The following is a 7,181-nucleotide window of genomic DNA, read 5'->3' on the forward strand; positions in this document are numbered from 1 at the left end:
TGTTAGCTGTGATTTAAAAAGATATTGTATAGTCGGAAATGTTTAAAGTCTAAGGAAAGGAGAAAGTGATGGCCCAGATTACTAGACAGCACTTTTCAGTGCTCTTCATTCTTAACTAAAAATGACAGTTGAAAAAGCTGAATTCTTCTACTGAATTTGTTTAGGAATTAAATTCTGCTCTCACTTACAATTGTGTAAATTTGAAGTAACTCAGATGACTAATTGAGGTTATTCCAGATGTACATGAGAGTAAATGAGAATGGAATTGCGTCCTCTCCTATCATATCCTGTGTGTTTCTTCCCTAACCTGAATTTCCAGGGACTATATAGGATGAGAAGAAATTTCGGTCTCTTTGCTCATTGAGTCCAGAGTTTCCCTATCGTGTTTATCTTATCTTTATGATAAACTGAAATTTGGACTTTAGTTCACTGTTCTTTTACTCTGGAAAGATTATTTGAGAAAGTGAATTTTGAATATGGACTATAAAGTATAGGCCAAATTCTGCTCTCGGATATCCTGAAATAAACCTCTAGTAACTCTGTTAAGGGCAATGACTTACTCTGGATTTTCACTGGTGTTTCCAAGAGCAACATTTGGCCATATATATTTCAATATAGGACCACTCATCTTGCCAGTTAGGATCCTCCTTGTTACAGAAAATGATGTCAGTACTGATTTGAATCTAAAGTCTTCTGTTCTAAAAATGACAGTTGAAAAAGCCATATGGTCAGGAAATATACAGTTTAAAATAAACTTAGGTGCAGAATCTCTGTGACTTTACTCTTACAAAAATGTGTTAATTGCTAACTGGGTCATGCTGTTACTACTGCAAATGGGTAGTGTCAATGTTTATAGTGTTTATGGAAAGCCAGTAATTTAGCGATAACACTACATATTTCACAGCAACTACAATGTGATTTCTGATCACTCAGTTTATATATTAGAGTTTATATATTAGAGTTGGTACAGAGTTATGGAATTTGCTATTGAGCTAGTGACATCACTGAAATCTGCCATAAATTGTTCAGCATTGTTCCTAGAGAGCATAGGAGAATTTGATTAGCAAACATAGTGGATCTGTACACGTTCATATTAAGTCTGCTCCTGCTCCCATTGAAATCAGCAACAAAACTTCCATTAACTCTACTGAGAGCAGGATCAAGCCTTTAAGCAGAGACAAAGGGCCAAATTCTGCTCTCATTGACCTTGTGGCAAGTCTGGGGAATTGAAGTCAGTGGTGTTATTGCAATTTACACCAATGTAACTGAGTAAAAGTTGGACCAAGGATTCTAACCAGATTAAAACAAAGTGTAAGATTCCCCCATACTGCTTTATCATTGCACTTCAGTCTGTATAGGATAAGATCATTATCTGCTGAAGGGAAAAGGAAATTAATTATTTGGGCCATATCATCAGCTGGTATAAATTTGCATAGATCCACTGTAGCCAAGGGAGCTATGCTGACTTATACCAGTTGAGGATCTGATGCCTTGTATTTGTCTCCTGACTTTTCCCGCACAACTAACATCATTGTCACTCTGTTACCCTCCCCCCAACACACACTCCCTCAGATGGAGGGCCAAGTTCCATCTTATGATTCTGTCTAAACATTAATACATTTTAATTCTTTTTACTTTTAATAGCAGAAAACATTTCACATGTAAACTGACCTGAAACAAGGAAAACACTTCACCTTCAGACTTTCAGAGCCATCTGACTTTGTAAACACTTTTGTCATGGTTAAATTCAAACCCAACTCCTGCAGATGAAATCCTGAACTGTACTGGAAGTTTGTTTGACTCTGACTTGATATTAATTTCTCCACAGGAGTTTCAGTTCAGTTCACCACCAATCACTGAAACGAGAACATATTCCACAAACTGGGGTGCTGTGAAGTATTCTTTAGGTAATATGTAAGAATTTATTCATCTTTATAGGGTCAACCTCTCAGACAGAGGGAGGTATCCCCAGCTTCCACAGAAGTTGTTTAGTTTCTCCTCCATACATGCATATGCACACAGAAAAGGGACTCTTCTGAAAAAACAAGATCCAATGCATTGATATTCGGGGATGTCAAGGGCTGTAATTTTAAATATGCTACATACCCAAGTGCTCTTCTACTTGATTGTACACATCACTTACTCTCTTGTAGAAAGCAACCCCATCCTTCCTTGAATCTGGGCCCATCCTGAGATACTCTCCTCCATCCAAGAGCAGGGGTCAATCCTTTTTGGGTGACAGTTTCCCCACCAAATCAGTCAGTAGGGAGAGCCATGTTAATGGCATGAAGCATTGTCTCCTGCACAAAGCTGAAAGTATCTTTTCTGTTACTAGCTATTTCCAATGAAGAAAAGTCAGTATCTACACAAAACTGAGGATATTAGTTTATATGGATTTAAAATACCTAAATTCACAAGGCTAGAAAAAGAACTTCCCTAAGAATTGACAAAATACAACCTAATTTTTATTCCTTCTTGATACATATATAAATATTCACATTGGCTGAATTTTCTGGTGGATCAGCTGCTATAACCTTTGCAGCAAAAGTGATTTTGTTTTATGGAGTCAATGTTAAGAAAAGATTATGGGAATAGGAGTGTCAATAGCAGCATATCAATGAATGCTGAATGAAAACCATTGAATTTTTCACAAATCTTGCAAAAGGCAAAATGTAATAGAGATAGGCCAATAGCCCTCTAGAATAAATAGTACAAAAGTACACATTAAACATCTTGTATAGAACAATGGCCACAAACCGAAGAATTCTATTACCAGAAACAAAACCGGCATGTATTTCCCTGAAGGTATGCGAGGCTGTAGTTTCCTGGGGTCTCTCTTTGTGTTTGAATAACTCATTAAAATGCACATACACATGTATTTAAAAACTTGTGCTTCAGAATTGCAGATGGGAACCTTCCACAGGTCCAGATTAATATAATAAAACCTCTCCACACCTTCACATGCATAAACACACAATAAGTGGTAATATGCCCCAGCTCCACAGAGCTGCTCCTCAGAGTTAGACATCCTTAGCATTTAGCAAGATGTACCATTTATAGGGAGAATTTATCATAAAAATCCACCAGCTAGGAGGAGCCTTTTCTAATGAAATGTTATGATCTCTACATCCCCCTAGGATGTACATGGGAATGTGAGGGGAGGGAAGAGGGGTGCTTTCCAGCGGGCACAATCTGGACAATTACCTTTCTGAAATATTAGCTGAGCACAATGGAACTTAGTATGGCTCAGGTATTGGACATGAATGGATTAGAATCCAGGATAGTAAGGGAGATGGCTTTATTCTGGGAAAAAGAGAGCAGGCTGAAGCAGCAGTTGACACAAGGCCGGTATGCCTTGGAAAGGTCATTTTCACTGTATCAGAAGCCTTCCTTCCCTTAGTGTTTTTCTCTCCACACAGCAAAACATTTCTAGCTCTCAGTGACATTAAGCTGTGGCTTCAGTTAACAAAACCTTCCTCTGTTGTTTCAAAAATCACAGCTTTCCTTCTTCCCTTTTTCAGATTCCTTCCTATTCAGAAAATAGAGGAGAGAGTTATGCTAATCCTTAATCTGATTTAAGAGAGCGAGAGAGAAATGCCGAGCATTTCACTTACCTTCTCGCGGCCAGACAAGCAGGCAGCCTCCACCTCTTCAATTCATCAGTACAAATGTTCACATCCACCGGAGCTTCCCTGTCTCTCCTGTGGCCCTTTTCCACATCAGTATCTAGGATTCAGAGGGAGAAGCGGAACAGCAGCTGCAGAGACATTAGACCAAAAGCTCATGTGAGGGAGAACATTTGCTTTTTTCCATTTTCTTCCTTTAAAAAAATAAAACAAAAGCACTTGAATGTGTCCCGTGGTCCCCTGGTGTGAGACAGGGAGGTGGTTAGTGATCACACAGAAAAGAGGGCTGGGGGAGTTTTTGGTTAGCTGTAGTGGGGGGAGTCAAAGTTAGAGAGCTTTTTTCTAAGTCAGCAGAATGTGGGGGTACACATTAACGTGACCACCTGGCTGGTATTTGACTGGCCTGGCTGGGTTTGTTTGTTTTTTAATGGATTTGTCAGTTACCACAAAAATAATTTAGTCTGTTGGGGTTTTTTTAGGTGGGTCCAAAGATTTGCATTATCATCACAGTACACTGGTATATTTAATGTTAAAAGTTTCTGTGGACAAACAAAGATGCTGCAGTGTTTCCACTTCTGCAGTTCAAACTATAACTGATCAGAACTGTTGAAAATATAGCAGCTGGCTGCCCACCAACACACAAGCATACCGTATGTGTGTGAGAGAGGGTTTGAGTCATACAAGAGCAAGAAGATGTGCAACGTTATCAATCTCATCCATACATGTTCTCTTTCTAGATACTATAAATAACTGTTGAAGGGGGGGTTGTGGAGTTGCCTGAGCCTTGGGTTACAGAGGGCATGCCTTGGGACTGGAGGAGTGCTTTTTTTTTTTTTTTAACATTTCGAAAGGTCCACACTGTAGAGCACAGTTGTCTGGGTCTGAGGCACTTACTAACTTGCAGGGGCACCGTACTTCTGGATTGGTCATCGGAGAAGACAGAGCCTGGATTGTCACATGTGTTCTTCAATAGAGTAGCTGTGAATGTGCTGCTGCTTGGGAAAAGGAAAGAGTGCTAGAACCATGCTCACTGGACCACTTCACTTTCTTCTCCTTCTCTTGCTCGCTTTTTTTGTCTGCTAGACTGGTCTCGTTGTATAAGGAGCTATGTTGCTGAATGGTTTCTTCTCTTCAATGTTGTAGTGTGCACATTATATAATACACATGCACATAAGACACTGTACTGCATACTCTACCTATATATGCACACACACGGGTTTACATTAATTTTACTCTTCCATTTTTCCTGCAATTGTGCTGATTTCTTTCATGTCGGTCCCAATCTAGATTAGAGTTGATTATTTTTATTAATAATTTGACTGTGTCTATTTCTTTCTAAGGCAGTGACACTATAGTACTAAACACCATCTAAATATATTTTAGAACAATTCCCTTGAGAGAGAACAAAATTCAATTTGAGAATACTTTTTTTGTTTGTTGCATTTTTTTCCTTCTCTCTGCTTCACATATATTTTCTTCTTTCTTTCCTTTGCCTTTCCCATTTTCTCAGTGTTTGTCCCTTTTAGATCTATAGAATTGACAGGCCATTGCTCTTCTTTCACAGAGAGTCATTGTCCAAAATCAGCATCTTACAAGTTTCTATTTATCTATGAAATAAGGCATTTCATTGCCATGTTAATGCTTACATTACCCTATTTGTTTCCCTTGTTTATTGATGACCTTTTCCTTTTAAACCTCTTGAACTGATCAGAGACTTTTCATAAAGATGCATACTGCATATTGGTAGCCTCAGAGAACATGTGGTTCTCCTGCCCAGATCACTAAAACCTTTTCTTAGGGCTGGTCTACATATAGAGTTTTGTTGACTGGGAACAGGGTGAGAAGCCCAGACAGCTGGACCCCAGTACTCAGACTGTACTGCTCTACTCTACAAGTCACATGCTTACAGAACCACTCTACTCGGTGCTGGTTAGGCCTCAGCTGGAGTACTATGTCCAATTCCGGTCACAAATGTATAGAAAGGATATAGAGAAACTGGAAAGAATCTAGAGGCAAGTGATAAAGGTGATCAGAAGGGATGGAATGCAAGCCATAAGAGCAAAGACTGAAGGAACTGGGTATTTTTGGTTTGGGAAAGAGGAGATTAAAGGGGAGAACATGATAGCAGTCTTCAAATACTTGAAAGGCAGCCACAAAAAAGATGGAAAAAAGTTCTCTCAGAGGGCAGGACAAGAGGTAATGAGTTCAAACTACAGCATAGCAGATTTAGATTAAATCTCAGGAAAAACTTCCTAGCCGTAAGAACAGTAGGAACCAAAAGAACCTGGGAAGGCTGTGAAAGCTCCTTCACTGGAGGGCTTCAAAAGAAGGCTGGATGGCTGCCTTGGATGGCTTAGACCCAAAAAATCCTGCATCTTGGCAGGGGGCTAGACTAGATGACCCTTGCAATCCCTTCTAACCCTATGGTCCCATGATTCTATAGAAACATGGCCCTAACTCTTTCAGAGGGAAAATATCTGTGAACAGAGGATGGTAGGAAATAAGGTGAAGTGTAATTCTTTGAAATGCACCAGCCTTCAAAATTACAGCACCTATTATGGACCTGCTTCTGCTTTATGGAAACATTTTGGAGAACTTTGTAAAAAGAAATCTGTAAATTCTAAATTATGTTTTTCCCCTCTTATTTACTAATGAAGACAAATGTTCCTACAGGATAAAGACTTTTTTTCTTCAGACAACTACAGCCATTCAGCACAACCCAAGATTATGGCACAAGATCATATAATTTATTACATTTTAAAACTTATTCATGGTATTTTCTTATTAAAACCAACCTGAAGTTTATTGAAAAAGTACACAGTGACTCTGATTCTGCAGCCATTGCAAGCACAAGCACAAACCAAAAAAAGCTCCCAAATTAGACCTAGCACATATTACTGTGAAATAAATACACAGAGAAGATCAATAAAGTGGGAGTATTTGACAAACTGTCATTTGAGACCAATAATAGTGTGCATTGCCCATTTGTCCATTAGGGACAGAGGAGATATAGCAATAAACTTAACTCTGAAAAATAATCCTCTGGGTTTTTTCCCAATAAAGAAAAAATAATATTTCAGATTTCACAAAGTTCGGTTCCATTTATACCATTTTCAAGTGATAATTCCATTGTCAGGTAGCAGCTATAGAGTACAGTTACAATTTGACTAGCCAGCAATGAGATATTGGCCCCCATATTACTTCCTTACCAGTATATGATCAGCTGAAATAAAATGTCAGTAACAAAGAAAAAAGAAATTGAAATATTAAGCCATTGGATTTCTCTTCATTTTGCTGTAGGCAGAAGTCATGTTTTAGATTTTATGCAGTAAGAGCAGGCTGACTTCAAACTCTAGAACTTGTAAGATTTTTGTCTGTAGCTCACTCAAACTGTGCAGCAAACAGCATGCATCAGTATCTTTTGCTTTGAATTTCAGGGGTCAATGCAGGATATTTTTCTTCTGTGCCTTGAACTTGTATCCCCAAAGTTCATTGCCTGTACTCAGTCAGGATAACTACCCACAGCTTATTTTTCCTGCGTGCTGCTTCCCTGTT

Source organism: Emydura macquarii, unplaced genomic scaffold, assembly GCF_026122565.2.
Source record: "Emydura macquarii macquarii isolate MOO-44397 ecotype Brisbane River unplaced genomic scaffold, CSIRO-AGI_Emac_v2 contig_1254, whole genome shotgun sequence".
NCBI classification, from domain to species: Eukaryota; Metazoa; Chordata; order Testudines; family Chelidae; genus Emydura; species Emydura macquarii.